This window comes from Copidosoma floridanum, unplaced genomic scaffold (genome assembly GCF_036245765.1).
Source record: "Copidosoma floridanum isolate Cflo_tuat_1 unplaced genomic scaffold, Cflo_Japanese_pri ptg000019l, whole genome shotgun sequence".
NCBI classification, from domain to species: domain Eukaryota; kingdom Metazoa; phylum Arthropoda; class Insecta; order Hymenoptera; family Encyrtidae; genus Copidosoma; species Copidosoma floridanum.
The window spans coordinates 19,456,329-19,476,823 of NW_028321896.1; the positions used below are offsets into that span (position 1 = coordinate 19,456,329).

The 20,495-nt window shown below is 40.6% G+C and overlaps 1 protein-coding gene across 2 annotated transcripts in view; it reads right to left on the reverse strand.

Annotated features, from left to right (window-relative positions):
* The window catches only part of LOC106641200 (uncharacterized), a 94,942-nt gene that overhangs the window by 71,874 nt on the left and 2,573 nt on the right, over positions 1–20,495 (reverse strand). The gene's annotated exons all lie outside the window — the stretch shown is intronic.

The window sequence follows — 20,495 nt, forward strand, 5'->3', positions numbered from 1 at the left end:
AGTTGTCCTCTTTCTATACTCGGCGGTATCCTGTGGTATCTGCATCAGTTTGCGACACTCGCAGAGAAACAAGCAAAGCTATACAGAATAGGGGAGAACCGCCGATCGTGCATGCACCATCTCTCGGAATCCGTTGCGCGAGGGGGTTACGCAAAATCGACTGCTGATGGATGAATGAGGTATTTTTGTTTAAAAAACGTGCACACGCGACACGTGTCTCCGAAAAATCTACGGCTACGGCTGACCTATATTTCTCGAATCTTGGAGACAACAATTTCGTAAATTTCGACAAACAATGTAATCACACGTAAGGTATGGGTAATTTTTAATTTATCGGGGTGAATCAAATACAATGGCAAAATTGAGGGAAAAAAAAAAAAACGAATCGGCTCGAGTTGGTGCATATAATACAAGCCACAGGGAAGAAGCCAACAAAGTCCGGGCTTTTATCTAATAAATCAAAGCCATTGTAGGTGTATTGAAAACGCCAGAAAGCCTCGGGATATGCGGTCGGGGGAATTTCCGAGCTTCGACGGTGTGTGCTCATCGACGAGAGCGGAAAATGTCGCACCAAGATAGTAATTTGGGCCCCTAGACATTTTTTTTTTTTTTTTTTACACAATAGTAAGTTATGTATATATACCGAAAATTGAGGTAAAGTATTAACTCATCAGTTTGTTGTAATATTAACTAAATCAATTGATTGGGTTGCAGGAAGACGATCTTATGGATGAAAATTAAATTTATTTCCGTGGCAAACGATTTGATCAATGAATCCAAATGAGGGGTTTTCCAGATGGTGTTTTTTTTTTTTTTCACGTTATACGGGGCTCAGAATCATGTGCGTGAAAATCTCAAACACTTGGGAAAAGGAAATCTTGAAATTAAAATGAATCGTTGGTTTATCCGAAATTCGAGAGGAAAAACGTGAAACATTGGGAAAATTAATTTTTTCATTTTGGTCTACACTTTGTACTATCACTACTAATATTACGACTTACGTTTCACCGAGTTCTGCCTGCATACGGTAATACAGTATGAATTACGCTGTGTTCAACTCACCTGCAACAGAAAAAGACAAAAAAATTGAGATTTAGTATGGATGACATTATGACAGCTAAATTGAAGCTAGATATGGTAAAAACAAAATTAATGTTCCAATAATTATTCAATAATAATTTAATGTTAAACACAGTGTTACAGAGAGAGCAAAAATTGACTGTAGGGTGAAATCTAGTACGTAGGAAGTACTTATACGCGTTGAGAGAAAGAAAAAGGCAATCAATGCGAATTCGATCCATGTACCTAATAGCTCGATTCCAAAGCAATGTACAATAATAAGCCTGCAAATATGTACAGGATAGCATTGCATGTACGCGCTGATGAGAAACACGTATTTCGACACTCAAAGCTTATAGGGTTCCCCTTCCGCATTTGGATGCGCCTGTATATAACATACCGGCTCGCTTGTACCGCATCACGCACGTGTTCGATTTTCAAGATTAACGCCCCATTGAGACCGTACATAAATTCACATCTGTGCACAACCGCGACGAACTTTTACTCGCACACATATATATATAGCTCATAATATCAGCTCTCTTCGGAGAGATGCAGAAGAGGAGGGGGGAGAAAGATCATGTCCACGTGTGTATATATATAGAGACTCTCGGGGCCCTACCACTGCGCGCAATAAAATACATACATCGTATGCCGCAGTCCTATATCCGAGAGCAAAGGCAGACAGCGGCGAATTTATATAAGCCATACGTATAGCATATAGAGAGCCTGACGCGTCTCGCTGTTTTATGAAACCTGCACGAGTCCTCTCCACCTCTTTTTCATCTTCCCTGCCTGTATAACTACCCCCCGCGTATAATGTTATACGTCCAACGTACGCGTGTACCTAATATGTACGTACAAACTTCCTAGTATAATATATAATATATACACTGCACCAAAGGTACCGGGGTAGTATATACTTACCTACAGATATATATATATATATATGTTACTCGCTCGATTAGCTCTTGTGCGTCGTTGATGTATGAAATATGTATATAACCGAAGAGTACCAGCTATATATGCACCAATAAGCGAGAAAGACACGGATCCGGTTTGTGTGCGGCTCCCGTTGCCGATACGCAGTGCAGAGCGACAAAGAGTCAAGACCCACCCACTGATTTATCGAGTCCAGACGATGTTGTTCAACCAGCAGCTTTCCACCCCCTTTTTTTCATTACACGTATGTATGTATATAGTATACACTCCGTACAATAACTCTCTATAGCACGTATAGCTACATGGAAAGTCTTTGGAACTGCCGAGAAAAATCAGCCTCGTATCTCATATATTTATACAGCCCTGTCCTATATTATACATCAAACAACCCCCTCTGTGTATAAGCGGCTCTTAATTCTATTGTCGGTGGAGTTAATAAAAAAAAAAAAAAAAAAGCCACCGCGAGCTGTAAGCTTTTCCGATCCGATTCACCGCGTGCGTAGCGTACAGTTGATACAAGAATGTTTGAAAATATAAATATACAGGACTTCGTTGTATATATAAATCACGAGAGGTGTAAAAAATTGCTTCTGGTAGGAAAAAAAAGATACTCCTTTAAGCTGCGAGAGGAAGAAAAAACAACAACAACAATAACAGTTATTTAGCTTCGGTGCATCAGGAAGAGAAGAGCGCGTTTTATCATCATTTTTCTTCTCTCCGTCGCGGATGAGTCGAGTCGTACATATATATATCAACGGTAGAGATATGCGTGGATTTTTATGACGAATGGCTCGCACGAGTGCACGCATATAATAAAACCAAGAGTTGCTCGCCTTCTTTCTCAAACTCTGCAATTGTATGCTATAGCGATGGATTTGGTCTCCCGTTCGCGGGGGGGGGGGGACGCGTCTCTTGTACAAGTTGCGCAAGGCATGTACATACGTACCTATAATAAGAGTGTACTCTCTAGTATTTATACTGTAACAACCACTACTTTCCATACTGCGATGCGTAGGGTATATGTATATATAGAGAGAGGATTGGTCGATTGACACGTGGTTGTTTCGCTCCGGCCTTTTTGATCTTGTACGAGTAATACCGCACTCGATACATAAGTGAAAAGTGTTCAGAAGCAGGCCATTTTGGCCTGCTTCTACCTGTGACATAAATTAGTGCGATTATCTTGTTAGATAATCCAATCGAAGCGATTGGAAAAAAAGTGTGCGGTCCTGCTTGCGGGTCCACCACCCTAACCTCAAAATGCCAAAAGTGACATCTCTCCACAACGTCAACAACCTCAAGACCGTATCTCCAAATAACTTCCAGCAAAGACAGCTAAGTTCTACTGTTACCATCAGCTCATACAGCGAAATTCCGTCATCGTCACCAGCAGCCTCGTCGAAAACCACCGAACCGTCGCAAATCTCTAAACAAACTCGTGCAACGTACTCTCAAATGGCGTCTGTAACACAGAAACGCTCAACTCAAAGACAAGCTATCGTTATGGATGCGATTGATAACATACCAGTCGCAAAATACTGCTATGCTCTCTCCGAGCACATATCTCCGGACGAAATGACGCACATTTCTAGGATCTCACAATCTCGCATCTGCGTATACACTAAGAGCGTTGAAATAGTCAACAAACTTTGCAATGAGGTTAAAAAAATTACGATCGACAACAACGAACTGCTTATACGTCCTCTGATCTCAAGGGCCAAAAGGATTATTATATCGAATGTTAATCCGACCATTTCCGATTACACTATCATCCAAGAGTTAAACAAAAGAGGAATTTACCCGGTCTCTAATCTCAATAGTATTAAAGCAAGTGTTCCTGGCTCCCAGTTTTCCCACATACAGAGTTTTAGAAAACAAATGTATGTGAAAGAAGAAGAAGTCACCTACATTCCGGACTCACTTCCGATAATTGAAGAGGGAACTATGTTTCACATCTTCTTTACAGCAGATAAGCTTTCCTGTTTTCTCTGCCATGAAGAGGGCCACCTAGCCAGAAACTGCCCTAAGGCTGACGACAATAACTTATCCCCCCCTGGTAGTCAAGATCTCAATGTAAATGAAACTGAGGATACAGGTTTTACTCAATCTCAGCTACCGACCCCCACAGAAACAGCCCTACCAACAGTTATGGAGACTCAACCACAGGAGTGTTCCTTTAAAAGACCTCTTTCTTCTTTAACCTCCCAGTCTACCCAATCTCAAGAAAGGCCAATAATTAAAAAAAAAGAAGAGAGACAACAAAGAAAAAAGAAAAAAACCCGCTACGATCAGCTCGCTGACACCATCCATAACAACAAATCGGAAATAGAACAACTGCTGCTGCCATTAGCTACACAACTCCAGGAAAAAGTTGAATACCCGGTAGACTTAAGCAAGATCGGAAAATTTATCTTCAGCGCTTACGGTAAGACGGAATTATTAAGTATTGTGTCAGAAACAGGTAATTCTTCTGAAGAGCTAATCCAGTCACTAAAGGTTGTTTCTGAGCTTTCCGAAAATAGAAGATTTAGCAACCGTGTCAAAAGGCTAGCGCAGAGACTGTCTAATCAGAGTGAATCTGAATCAATTTCAGATTCCTCAATGGGTAGTGTTTTTTCAGTCAGTTAAACTTTACAATTTTATATCTTTCCTCCATTTCATAGTTTAATTATTTTAATTGAGCTTATTAGATAAAATCTTACAATCTATAACGCAATAAAATGATTAATTCTTTTTCTTCCAACACATCTTTTTTCTGTAAGTCGACTCTAAAAATTTTATTTTGGAACTCCAGAAGTATTGCACCTAAATTTCTTGAAATAAAAAAAATCTCGACGAAATTCGATGTAATAGCCTGCGTTGAATCTTGGCTTACCCCAAATGAAACTTTAAATCTTTCAGGCTTTCATACTTTTCGGAAAGATCGTCTCTACTCAAAAGGAGGAGGCATTATTATTTTTATTAAAAAAAATATTGCATACACTGAAATTACTACCAGAAGCTCTGATTACACAGTCGAAATATGTGGTCTACACCTAAATAACGTTTTCCCTAAGATAGATTTATTGTTTTGTTATAGATCTCCTGGACATGTATTACCTCAAATTTATTGGGACGAGATTGTGAGTAATATTAACCATAGCAATGATACTATTCTTATTGGCGATTTCAATGCCCACAACTCAATCTGGAACTGTCCCAAGACTGACAGCAATGGAATTTACCTACACAATTCCATAAAAGCTCACAATCTTTTCCTACACAACTTTGATACTCAAACGTATATTAACTTGCGAAATAATTACCGTTCTAACCTAGACCTAGTTTTATCTAATCAAAAGATCAAAGAAATCATAAGCACCTCAGTCAATGATACCACTTGGGATTCCGATCACTTTCCAGTCTTTATAAACATTACTGTTGATAAATCCTGCTATCGTAAGGCTTCATTCAAACTAAACTCAGTTCGCTCCAATTGGCCCTTAATTTCTGATTCTCTTGATGAAAAGTATAGCTATTTTTTGTCCCCTGACTATGAAAATCTTAGCGTAATTGACAAATATCAAGCCTTTTACGATACCATTGCTGACACGATAATTACATTCACACCAGTTAAACGATTAGTGTCCAAGAGAATCCACAGAAATCCTGTGCCTTGGTGGGATAGCGATTGTGATCGTGCAATAAGACTAAGGAAAGCAGCCTTTAAACGATACCAATTCTCATTAGATCTCAATGACTTAATTCTATATAATCAACGTTGCGCCGAGGCAAAAAGAATGTTCAAAATTAAAAAAAAAAACTGTTTTAGAATATTTGCTGAAAATTTAAACTTTCGCACCAATCCTTCATACGTTTGGAATCATTGCAAGATTTTGAAAAACAGTCTGACAAACATTAAACCTCCTCATGTGTCAGAAAATCTTCAACCTAATACTAAATTTTCAGAAACCCTTGCCAAGATATGCCCACCCTGGGCTCATACCAATCCAAACGATCTGCCACCCTGCTCTCCTAACGATTTTCTCGACACCCCATTTTCCTTTTCCGAATTCAACGCAGCCCTTCAAATAAAAAAAGATACTTCCTCCCCGGGTATGGACGGTCTCGGTTTTGACGTATTAAAAAAACTTCCAATCAAATACCAACTTCTACTCTTAGATCTATTCAACGCTATGTTTCTCCAGGGCCTATACCCTCACATTTGGAAAAATGTATTCGTCCATTTTATACAGAAACCCGAAAATAAAGGATATCGACCAATCTCACTTACCTCTTGCTCATGCAAACTATTCGAAACTTTAATAAAAAATAGACTGCAATGGGTGGCTGAAAGAAACAATTGGATCCCCAAATCTCAACATGGATTTCGAAAAGGGAACTCAACTATAGACAATCTCGCCAGCTTGTCCCTCACCATTGAATCAGCGTTTAAAGAAAAACGGGATGTATATGCTGCCTTCTTGGACATAGAAGGCGCTTTTGATAATGTAAATATAGACATCTTACTCCAAAAATTAGCGTCTCTTGGAACTTCTCTTCAAGTCGTCAAATTTATTAAATTTATAACTGCTGAGCGATTCATATACTCAGTTAAAAACACAGAATCTTACAATATAGCGTATAAAGGAGTCCCTCAAGGGGCAGTTCTGAGCCCACTCCTCTATGCAATTTATACTGCATCTATCACCCTCAATCTCCCAGATAATATATCCGTATCTTGCTTCGCCGACGACACAGCTTTATATATAAAATCCGACCCATATACCGACCACCGTATCACATTGGAAAACGCTACCTGTACGCTTGATAAAAATATTTCGGAAATTGGCCTTAACATTTTACCAAGAAAATCCAAGTTCATTCATTTTACCAAAAAAAACGTCAGACCAGGTGACACCTCAATCAAAATAAAAGATCATGCTGTTCAATCTTCTCCAAACGTAAAATTTTTAGGCATTATATTTGATCCTAAATTACTATTTCACGAACAGATTGCCAACGTTCACAGAAAATGTATGTCTTCTTTAAATATAATGAAATACCTATGCGGAACCTGGTGGGGCTCACAACCGGAAACCCTTCTAACAATTTATAAAAGCTATATCCGATCTATAATTGATTACGGAAGCTTTATCTATTTCCCCAACAATGCGAACCTCAAAAATAAGCTCGAAAAAATTCAATATGCCGCCATCAGAACAGCACTAGGCTACCGGACCAGTACTCCTACTAATATCTTGCTCTCAGAATCAAAATTAATGTCCATAAAAGAACGTACCAATTATTTATGCAAATGTTACCTCTCAAAAATTCTTAGCAATCAAACTACTGAACTTTTCATTACTCTAAACAAATTTAATAACGCCTTTAAATACACTAGACTCAATAAAATTTTACCACAAAACATAATAGATTTACTTAATTCGAATTTATCCATTCACACTACTGAGCAATATAATATTTATCAGTACAATTTCTTGGTTCCCTTCACGATTCCCCCCATAGATTTAGAGATTGGTCCAACTCTCACAAATTCTTCTGCCCCCAATCAACTGCTGAAAGACTATCTGGATCAGCACGACGCTATCGCTATGTTTACGGATGGCAGTAAAATTAAAACAGCCCCTTTCGTAGGGGCAGCCTGCTATTGCCCCTCCACCGATTTCCGACACACTTCCAGCCTTTCTAATTCTTCCTCAATTTTTACAGCCGAATGTACTGCGATCTTAGCAGCCCTTGAATACATACTTAATTTTACTGACTCTAACTTTTTGATATTTAGCGACTCCCTTAGCGTTCTCCAAAGTCTCAATTCATCTAAACTATCCATTAAACTCAATTACATGATCTTTGAAATAAAAAACAAATACATAGAATTCATTTCCAAAAATCCCACCAAATACATTAAGTTCATTTGGATCCCCGCACATAAAGGCATTTTGGGCAACGAAATAGCAGACTCTCTCGCAAAATCAGCTACAACATCCGACTTCCCTTCCCCAACCTCAATTAATTTTACTGATTTTCACCAAATATTCGAACAAAATTCTCTTGACGCCTCGGAAGCTAAAAATATTCGTGACGGCCTCGATAAAGGCAAAATTTATTTTCAAATTATGTTCTCTCCTAGCAAACGAACTTGGTTTAGTAAAAAGCTGCTTCCCAGATCGGTCATAGTGACTATTAACAGAATGCGCGCAAACCATCACAGCCTCGCTGAATCTCTATTTCGAAAAAATATAATAAGCGACCCAAAATGTGAGTGTGGTTACGAAGAAGAAGACCTAAATCATGTAATTTGGAATTGTAATTTGTATAATGTTCATAGATCATCCATGTTAAAAAAACTGTTTAACATCGGCCTGTCTCCACCCCTTAACATAGAATGCATAGTTGCCAAACCCATCATCGAAGCCTGTATTGTTATTCATGAATTTCTTTCTAATTGTAATATTAAAGTATAGCTGTAATGTTTTTTTTTTTTTTTTTTTTTTTTTTTTTTTTTTTTTTTTTTTCTTAATATATATATATATATGTATTCTGTCATCAATATGATGAGCGTACACTACATATCTTCATACTTGTACTGCGAATTATAGCTTGTTTATAAACCGTATAAATGTATGTACACAAGACTTCAATAAAGCTAGTGTCAATACCTCAACAGAGGTCAGAACACTTAAATATAAAAAAAAAAAAAAAAATATGTATATATAGGTGGGCACCGCAAACTCATGGAGAGCTCGATTTAAAGCACGGGGGGGGGTGGAAAAAACGTTTTACTACGCTCATACTTACACGCCTGTAGACAATCTCGAAGCTATAGCTACCATGCAAACGCGTCGCTTTTACCAAGAGCCCATGAGAGGGGAGAGGGGGGGGATGAGAGAGAGAGAAGAATTACCATAAATTATTTAGTGTCGCTGAACCCGAGGCTCCGAGCCGCGCCTTGGATCGCCGCACCGCATCGTCAGCAGCTCGCATCGTATCAGCTCAGTTAGTTGTTGTGTGTATATATATATATACCGCCTCTCCTTCATATATATATAGGTATACCTTATCTCTCTCTTTCTCTCTTGGTTCTCGACTTGCGTTCTCGCGTACCATTCCCGTTCCCTTTTTCCATACCATGTATATATATATGTATGTGATTCACACATGCGTTCATGCACGGGATTCTTCCTTTTCTGCAATGCTATATACTTGCAATAGTTGATGAACCACGACTGTTTTTTACCGATCCTCTCTTGGTATATGCTTATCATGATGTACAGGTGCCAAGTGCCATCTCAACTCTGCGTATCTTTTTCATCCCTTGAAAGCTACGACAGTATCAACTTTACAGAGCTTTTCACTTGCAGTACCCATATGCTTTGGAGCATGTGGCATCTTACACTTGGACTTGTATGGGTCTATAAATTTATATATGCCTTTGTGTCTTTTGATTTTTTGAATTACATATACATAGTAATCAAATGGTTCACGTGTGCGAGTTATCAACATTGTCATTTGGAGGGAAGATGTGGTATTTATTATTATAATATTGTACCACATAATGATACCAGAATATTTGCTCGTTCGATCGATCACAGGACGCATCCATGTGTTTTTCCGTGCAAGAATCAGCAGACCGTCATTTAACTTTTTTTTTGCGATGTCCTGGCTTCCGCGATACAGTAGCCGTGTGTATATAATGTGTATCTACGACACACGATGCACACATATGTATAGGTACGATTCGCGTTTCTTCACGCCCATGTTACATACACCCATACACACACACACACACACATACTACGTATAAGTACAGGGTATAGTGTATATACTTTCTCTCTTAAGCTCGGACGGAGCGGCATTCCACAGGTATACGAGGAGAGCGGGGCCCAAAAGACTCTCCTCCGTCTCTCCTCGTCCGTCCGTTCGTTTATTACTTTCTCTCCTCTCGTTCCTATACATGGGAGTATGCGCAGCTGCTTCTCTGTTATCTGGCAAAAAAAGGGCAAAAAAAAAAAGAAAGAAAGAAAAAAATGCAAAACAAGGAAGAGATGCCCCACGGCCGACAAGGCCGCACGGGACAACACCAATAGCGCGACTCTATATATATGTATACAAGTACACGCGGGAGACGTGAGTAAGCGGAGTTTGGGAGGATTTTACACGGCAAACACACCCAACGACAAAGTTAGGCTTAGCATTTAAGACCATGTTGTATAATTTACCATTTTGAAGTGTTATTCGTTGCGTATACTATAGTTATGGATGAACACTCGACGTGTCGAGATTTCCGTGTTTTTTTTTTTTTCATTGTAGATCGACGAGTCGGCGACCAAAAAGTACGGATCGTTGGCGCGAAATTAAAAAGGAGAAAGGCGAAAAGAAGGATTATTGTGTCACAATGGGACCGACGAGCCATTCCACCGCGGGCTGTTGCGTGTGAAAAAAAAAGGAGCATAGTCAAGCACGCGAGTCTCTTATGGTATATACCCTTGATATAATTATACAATTCCTCGATATATTCGAGAGTCTCGGGAGTCACAAGAGCGCGCGCGTGTGTGAGAGCACTTCGCACGTATAAGCAACGTTGGGCTTAATCAGGCCGTCGTCGAAAGTAAATCCGAAAGCGAGGAGAACTGGAGAACGGTATACCTACGCGATATGTGACGGTGTAACTATATACGAACACACGAGTGAGCAGCCGCTGGACTCTTTGGAAGGAGCTTGTCTATATACTTACTCTCCGGGTGTTTGACGGTGCTCGCGTGTCGCCTCGTCACCTATTTGAGCCCGTATATATATCGACCCACGGAGCGCGATCTACAGGCCCTCGAGTCAACAAGTGCGAGTTGCCGCTAAACGCACTTCAACCCATACGCGCGTAACACTTTTTCTGTTGATAATTATTGTTTGTTCAAGCGTTTCTTCACACATAAATAATACATACCGTTGCGTATAGTGGGAAGATCCCGCGAGTTTCACTCGAACATTTTACGAAAAGTTGCGCCCCAAGCCTTCACTTCGCAGACGTCGATATAGTGTCATATGTTATTGAGTCTTGGAGAGGAAAAAAAAAAAAAAAAAAAAAAAAAAAAAAAAAAACAACAACTTTGGTAGAGTAGCCGCGTAAGACTGCACTCCGGAAATTTGTCCAAATGGTCATCGGATCCACGTATACTCTCTCGAAAGAGCGGAGGGAGCGCTTAAGCGTCCAGCGTGACACGCAATCGCACTTTAGCTTGCGGTACAGCAAAGCCATCGCTATATACAGCACACCAGGAGTTGATGGTCCCGGGGAATGAATTGTACACGGCCGTAAACCCAGTAAAGTAAAAAGCGTATGGTATCGTATAAGTGAGGCAAAAATGAAAACAGGAAACTGCCCGACGATGACGCGAGTGCGGAACAAAAGAGAGAGGAGGGGGGTGAGAGGAAAAAAGGGAGGCAAGGACAGGTAAACGGACGAAAGGTCGGCGGCAATATACTTTCCTCCCCCCCCCCACCGCCGCCCTCAAAGTCACTGACCTCGAAGGAGCGGACACCCTCTTTCGCTCGCATGTATATACCGTAAAGCGCGCATAGCTGGCGAACGCGAGAATTTCTCTCTCTCTCCTCTTTGTCTCTCTTTCACGGTGATGGCCCATACGCTCGACCCTTCCCCGAAGAAGCAGCTAGCCCCTTGATTCAAAAGACAGAAGCGTGTGTGTATGTGCCACTGCATCGGCTAACGATCGCCCCCTTCCTTTACGCCGTTCCGATAGATCAAGCTTAAAAAGCTCCAAGAAGGAAGAGCTCTCTCTACGGGTATGTATATATATACATGAGGTGATGGTGCTCTCCTCCGTTCTGAGTCAGTTCTCTCTGGTGCGTTTTGCATACCAATTTTTTTTCTCACTTTTAACTGTATATTCGAAAAATCATGCGTGAACCTTTTTGCTAGATTTACAAACGGAAATGCACGGGGATTGGAGATGATGCAGTGTATATTCCATGTATCCATTCCTTCAAAGGTAAAAGTACTTACCCATAGAGTTGGGCAACGAGTTTCACTTTCGTCATTTACAGCAAACTTTACAATTCCCATAATGATTGTTACCAGTTGTTATGGCTAACAAGTATAGGTATATTGCTTATACAAACCAGTAAAGATATCAAGTTATGAGAACCGGATGATAAGAGCTAGTCTTGGAACAAGTATATCATAATATATAGACAAACATCGAGAAAAAGAAAATGGTCAAATATCAGATCTCGTTTTATTTAACAATTTGGTTTTTTTTTTTTTTTAACTTTCAACAGGATCATGGTTCATGACTCGCAAATATCTATATCTGTATATCAAAATATCGTGATTGCATGTATATATTTAGCGATACTCCTCCTCCACCCAACATAATTACACAAACATGTATTGTCGGGTATAATCAGCTGGGCACATTTTTTTTCCACTACTGTATACCTTCGGACTCTTCTCGTCTTTTTTCGAGCCTCGTGCAAACAAATTCCAATATTCGGTTAGCTTGCACCTACAAAAGTGAGCAATGCTCGTCAAAGCATTACCGATCACCGAGGAATGTTCGAGACACAAAGCGACGAACCATTAGTATAGACCAAAAGGAGGTGGTGCCACTTTCTTCCAACTGCCGCGCCATTGTTGCGTTTCTCTCTCTCTCTCTCGCACTGGGCTGGTAATAATTTTACACACGTTCAGCCAGCAAAGACGCCCCAAAGCGGGAAGAAGGTGAAAAAAAAAAAAAAAGAACCACTCGTGCCCCAGAAGGTGGGACGATGATGATGACTAATGGATGTTCCCGAGGTTGCAGTCTAGGAGCTCATCGAGTTGCGCCTCCCCTCCTTCCCGAGTGCAGCTCTAATTGCAGCTGGGAATTCCAGACACACAGAGTTGTTGCCCTTTACACACATAAGCTGTAATTTCAATGAAGAAACGATGCACGCCCGATTACAAATCCCGGACGGATGATGTGAGCCTCTTCCATGCACGTATACCATCTTTGGTTATAATTACAGCGCGTATATAATATATGAGGGCATACGGTGAGGAAGCTTTTATCGCTTTTAACCCAGTTGCATTGAACTCGGAGGATACGGATCGATGGCCCGTAGATCGAAATCACTTTGTGGTGAAAAGAAAAAAAAAAAAAAAAAAAAAAAAAAAATCAGGTGCCGATTGATCTTTGTTTACTCTGTGGCGCGCTCTGATGCCCTTATTCTTGCGATCGACGATTCATCGGCTTGATCGAGCACGGAGAGCGAGAGATAAGTTATTTTAGATGTGTGTCCACATTATGGCTCTCGTTTGGCCATTTTTCCTTTGTGTCGCCATATACACCTGAGGTGTACTTATTGACAAATAGTTCGAGAGCGATGAAAAAAAAAAAAAAATGGAGCATCGAGTGACGATGGCGATAACAGTCGAGTACCTATAAATTAAGTGCGCGCTTTCGCGCGCTCGTTCACTTCGGAGTTCTGAGTAAGTAGGGTATGTCCACACTTACACACATAATTTACAGTACATAGTCACTTGTTGGAAATGCCATTGTGTGCGCCGCTAATCATCATCATCATCATCGTCACTATATATACGAATGTTGTACATTGTGCTCTAACCGAGATGTAATTTATCGATCTATTCGAGCACTGGTGGTGACAACAACGAATCATGCAGGGTATAGGTCGAAGAGTCACAAGAAACCAAAAGACTGCATCAGTGCACTTTACTTATATGTACTTACATACAAGAACAAAGACGCGGTCACGGCATCATTGTAAGTATCGAGAGAAGCGGTGTACACAGGTATTTTATTTTTCCACATTCGTGCGGCGGATAATAAGTGCAAGGGGGTCGCCTTATCTGGCCGAGAGAGTCGTCCTCCGCGCAGCCTTGCGCCTCGGACGTAACACACACACACACACAACGTAGGTACATAACCCCGCGTGAGTCGGCCTCGCGTGAATCCGGTAACCTCCTCCTCCTCGACGTGTATGTGTTTTGTGTTGTGTGGAAGTCACGCCAACCGTGAAGCGATTATTATAATAGAGCATCAGCTATACAGCAGCTGCGCCGAAACAACAGACATACACATGTGTGTGTATGTGTATGGGTATGTTTTTTTTTTACACACGTGCAAGCAGTGTTCATACACGGAGCGGCGGATGTGCCGCCGGTGAAGATTATATTTATAATAATACGGCCAATCCAGTGTATGGGAACACTCACAAAAAACCGAAAAATATATGACGCACCTGGTTCGTTTTTTTTTGCCCCCTTCCCCTTGAAGTCGAGGAGTTTTTCTCGGAGCAGAGATCATGCGAGTCGGCGGCTCCTTTTAAACGTTACAATGTTATTTTTTTTTTTTTTTTAACTCGTCCAAACGAGCACCACGTAACCCAACACCTGTAACGTTGGTTCGCCGATAAGGTTTCTTCAAAGTCGAGTGTACTCGAGATTATCAGATCTCCAAACCACACAATGACAATTATAGCGCTCGAATTGCAAAAACAAAAGGAAGTGTGTATGTATATGTATATGAAAAAGTAATCGAGCGATTCGTCGAAACACGTGCAAACGACGATGTAATAACAAACACTTGGGTTTATCATCCGAGGCTTCGATTCAAGGGTATACGGACGATAAAGACACATTGGTTTGGACGCGCGAGCGTGACTCTCGAGTTTCTCATTCTCGGAAGCACATCATCTTTTTTTTCTTTTCTCCTTCTTCTCTATCAGTTTTATTGCCCCGACTGGCACAAGTACCCCCCCGAATATATAACATGTTGGGTGATGCACCATCGGCTATTGTACACTCTCGTGCGAAGCTAAAAATCGCTCTAAATGAAACTACCAAACGAGCGCCTATACACACCCCGCACATGCACTCAGTTCCCCTTTTTTTTTTTTTTTTTATTTTATCTCCTCGTGTTTTTCTTTACGACCCGGCTTATAATTTCCGAGGGGAGAGAAAACGAGAGAGGGTTAGCCAGATAATTCCTCGCTATTGCCGAATGAAAAGATCATAAAAACACACACACACGAACTGCAACGGACAGAAAAAGAGGATGAGCCTCTCGGACCCCGCGCGCTTTCTCTCTCCCAACGCACCCCTTTTTTTCTTCCTCTTTTGTTTTCTTCGTGCTGGTTAGCGTTTTTATTTACTTTTTTTTTCCGTCCCGAACTTCTCGTGCCCTCCTTGGGACGTCTCTATATTACGTACTTATCGCTCGGTTCGAAAATGTGTTTTTTTTTTTTTTTTTTTTTTTTCTTTTTCCCCACACGCTCGGTTGCCAAACAATGCGCGAGAACTCCCACGCGCACCAGCAACATGTAACATATATACTTATGCTCGTTTACTCGCCGAAGCCGATGCTGTGTTGTATTATTACGATCGGAACCTGCACCCGCGGTAGTATATAGACTAAACACATGTAAAATCCATACGTATACATATATATATATTACATGCAGTTCAGGGATTATTGGTCCCGGATTCTCCGAATCGTTGCGAACACTCGACGTGACGAACGCGTTATACGCGGAGGTGGTGTATATTATATTGTTGTTTCCTTTAGCTCCGATCGACCGCGGGCTGAGAGAGACGAATGATTTGTGTTGGTCAGGTGCATATGTGTGTGTGCAAGTACATTACATACCCACACGCGGACGAGCGGCTGGTTAATTCAGGGTCACGCTGACGAGCTCCTCGCCATGCAAATGCCTTTTTGATTATTTCCTTTTTTTTCTTTTTTTTTTTTTTTTTTTTTTAAGAAAGAGACTCGCTACACACGCAGGATGTACAAGTATCCCGATGCTCTTTTATTCACCAGCCGATCTTTTTCCACATAGGTACCCCCCTCACACACACGCACACCGATTTGTCTCTCTCAACTCGTAAAGATTGAGATTTAACTCTCTCTCTGAATCACCCGAGTCACTGTTTTCCCGTAAAAGGAATCGCATGTGCGTGCGTATTATACACGTTTTCTTATTCTCGGATAAAAAAGAAAAAGATTTTTTTTCCTTTCTTTGTTCATATAAAGTAATTGCGGTCTCGATGGCGTGTAAAAAAACTTGGAAGCAATTTTTCTTGCGGGAGGGAACAGTGTACGTTCGAGTTGAAAAAAAAAAAAAAAAAAATAATCGGCATTCAAATAAGGCACCCACTTGTATATATATATACGCCCGATGACCGTCGAATCACCGCTGGTTTACGTAACCCGCACGCGCGCGCGCGCCTCGTTTACGCATCAATGTTTAATTAATAAAGCTGTCGGAAGTCGATGGAAAAAAAAAAGGACACGCGAATCGGGCCAAATCGGTGGGCATAATACACGTAATACCATCATCATCGCAGGATTTTCGCAGCTCAAAGAAACAGGGACCGATTTATTGTCCCCACGAGTATTACCCATATGCCATCGAAGGCTCGGGGCTCGGGATAGCTATCGGCTTTTTTCCACACCCAAGAGCCCGCGGAGACGAACCGCGAGGAGCTCACGTTGCATATATATACACCCACTTAATACTCTCGGGAGCGCGTGATCTAACGCCAACGTTGGGCTTACCGCACACACGAGTGCCTTACATTTGAAGGCGACGTGCAGCTCTCGTATAGAGATCGTATCTTTCTCCTTCTGGCTCGACTAACCCATCTGCTCGTGCTTTCTCTCTCCGAGCGCGGTGCCATTTAAATAATATTACATGCACCCGCTTTTTTTTTTTTCAATATGGTATCGCGAGTCGCAGATACAAGTATAGGCCGAAAAATACCTGAACTAAATAAAAACGCTCATCGGTGTGACGTAAGACTTCCACGAGTGTAACTGTTACGTATATGATGATGATACAATAATATAAGGGATGGACATTGAAAAATCTCGTTTTTGGCGATAATACACCACGCATCATAATTTATCTGATAGTATGCTGTAACTTATAAAAAAAAAAAAAAAAAAAAAGAGGATAAATATCTACCGGATTAACTGCGTCATCGGGTGTTTCAATTGCAAACGAATCATCAAACCCAACAATGAAACACCTATACGTGGACTCAACAATTGTTCTAGCGACTGCAGGCAATGTGGCCGTCCGTGTAATTTCCATTACTTATATAATTGCTTTAGATCAAAACGAGTATCGAACTGCGAATCGATGGAAGAGCTTCAGAGGGATTTACCTTGTTTGTTCGTTAGCAACGGCCACTTGTCATCTATTGTATACTTATATTACGTTCTCGCGCGACACGTAAAGCTGATGCCTGACGCATTTTTTAAAATGTGATTTTGCACGTTATCCTCTTTTATTCACAGCTGGTGCACGTAAATGTTCGACCAACCCTCGGGAGAAGAAAACAATTTGTTTCGTAATTACGGGTTTTTCACACAGTTTTTGGGGCACATATTATACACGTATATAAACCATCGGACGTGCGAGATTCGTTTTTGAAAGGCGCATTGAGTGCCAAACTGGTTTTGATGGATTTATACTAGCTCGTTTGAAATTCCATCGACAAGGATTCGGGCGAAACAGCGTGCAATTTCATTTATAACACATGTTACAGTGGATTCGCACTGTAAGTATTACACACACCCATACCGCGTTGCGCAAGAGAAAAGTTAAATTTTAGCCAGAGAAGCGCGAAATCGGCACCGCAACGCAACATATGGAAACATTCAAAGTACATAGGTATTATAATACATGTGTATAGCAGCAGATACACGTAGACACACCTCGAGATGTAAGTATAGAGGCGTATTTCAATACAACAGATTGTTATCCGGCATGTGGTGCCCGTGTGGAGACGTAGATGTGATGTAAAAGTGCGAGTGATGGTGAAATAAGTTTTTCTTTTTTCAAATACACAAAAATGTTTGACCAAATACTTACTTCTTTGTCCAATTATTGGCAAACATTTATACACGAGTTAAAGTATTTCATCAGCGCCATCGGGAGTGTTTTTTCTTCTTCTTTTGCCAATGGAGTGGTGGTAAAATTACGTTTACTTTGCAACAAAAGTTCATGGAAGCGGGAGGGGGGAAGGAATGTTCATTCGAAAGAATAAACGCACGAGGAGAGGGATCAGAGAGTGTGCCTAAAATTCAAAGACCCGAACCTGATGATGAGTCACGGGAAAATGCGAGACCGTCACCTCGGGCTTTTGATGACCGGAGCAAGTATGTTTTGCCTATACCTATACATATATACGCTTGGACCCCGGAGAATAGAAAAAGAGGTACAAAAATCGGGATAAAGAGAGAGGGAGAGAGATAAGTAGAGCCGTCGCCATCGCCAATACAGAGACGTTTTTCTCCTTTTCAGGTTTAACCCGAGGAATGCATCGGCGAAAGGTGATAATTTTTAATAGCCACTCAGGTATTTCGAGGAGCAAAGTATATACCCCCACTATACGTATACAAACACACGGAGATTTAAGCGTAGGGCGATCGGTAAAAATAACACATCGGTCTCACCGCTCGTTTCGCAGGACAAATCGGCCGCTCGCAATGTACGTGTGTATGTATATATATATATATGGGGGGGGGGGCCGAAAAATAAATAGCTCAGCAAACAACGAAAGAAGCACCAGCGAAAAAACGGTGCCCATAAAAAGAAAGAATTTCGGCGGCGGCGCACGTGAATTTCAGAACAACAGCTCGTTATCGTGGTCGTAGGAATCCAATTTTACCCCCCTGCACCGTATATACAATACACTTATTATACCGCACGAGGAATCCCGAAGCAAAGCGTAATGCAATTTATGGGATATATATATATATAACGTATACATGTATAGGAAGAAGAGGAAGAGAGTGCGCGCGTAACGGGTCTCTCTCGAGATATACGCTGCTGGACTCGCGGGCCCTACCCAGAGTCGTCCTTGACCAGTGGGTACACATACTTATTATAATGTATTACAGCGTCGTCCGAGCTAGAGCCGCGCCTTCCCCCCTCCGTTAGACCGCATTGTTTCCGCGCTTTTTCAACGCTCCACCCGAATTGAAGAAAAAAAGATGTGCGATAGTTTATATTTTTTCCCCCCGATTCGCACTAAATGGAATTCACAACAACAATAAGTGGGAGTAGTTAAATTTCATCCATACGCACATTATTGCGCATTATGGTACGAAAGCGATGATTTAGCACCACGACTGTGGTTCAATGATAATTAGAAAAAAAAATTCCGATGTACGGCAGCCGAGGAATCGTTAGAACCACATCTCGCTGCGGGCTGTATACCGAACGAAGGCCAACTATTGTATGGGTCTAAGAAAGGAATATACTCACTGCAATTGGATGTATAATATTAGAAAAGGCATTTTACATATATATACCACATACGAAATTAGTCACATGGTAAACAAATTGAAAACGATAACGCTGACAACTGCAATTGCTTTTGTAAGAAAAGTGACCCTGGAATCAACTAGAGCATAATTTTGGCCTTAGTGAGTGTGACAAATATCGGTTGTAAAGTGTACAAGTTAATTGGAGAAAGGGGGGGGGGAGATGTCATTACGGCTGACAGAAAGAGAAGCCATCAAAAGTATTTGTTTATACCGTATTGAAAGACATTCCGAGTCTATTGAACCGATTTAAAAAATAACGTTGTTCCATGGCCCCCGGGGAGTTGAGATTTCACGGATTCGTTGAACACAAGCATTTTTGAATGGCACATGTTCCGCGTGACTGGCAAGGCTGTTCTTTTGAAAAGTTTTCTTTGCACGTTTAAAAGAAACCACAAAAAACCTTTTATAGTTGCGTTGTCTATAGGTTTCTCTCGGTTTCTCGAGGTCATAGAGTCATGTTTTTTCCATTGAATTGTACAGCTCATCGATTAATGATTATTTTTAAAAATATCTATTACGCTCATGAACTAGTAAATACAAATATTTTTGTTTTTTTTTTGTTTCATTACTCAGTAAATGAAACAGCCAACTCGAAATTTCTATGAAGAAGTAGGTAAATAGGATAATGTTTTTTTGTAATGATAATATTTTACTCACAAACGCAAATCAAAAAATATAAAGAATTTTTAAAGTATATTTTCTTAAATTATTGGGTACTATGGGTCATGAAGTATAAAACAAATAATAAAATTAAAGTAAAAAGAATTTTTAACCAACTAAAAGTCATTTTGAAGATGTTTTTTGTTAAACCTTAAACGTATCAAATAATTTTTTGCGTGTATAGTTCCAGTAGACGTTCTATACATCGTTATCAACAATATATTTTTTTTATCTTCCTATTACAAAATGCAATAAAAGGCCTCTCACTTCCATTAATTTTAAGCATTCAAACGTAATGAAATCGATTGTTTCTACTCATCGCTAATAAGTGGAATTTTTCAAAAGCGACATGTTACAGCTTATTCTCTATACTTTCCAACGTTCGCTAACTTGATGAAACTCTTCGATTTAATCCTTAAATGTGAGTTAACGTATTGTCTCAAACATCTGGGGTGTACAATGATTCGCACATAA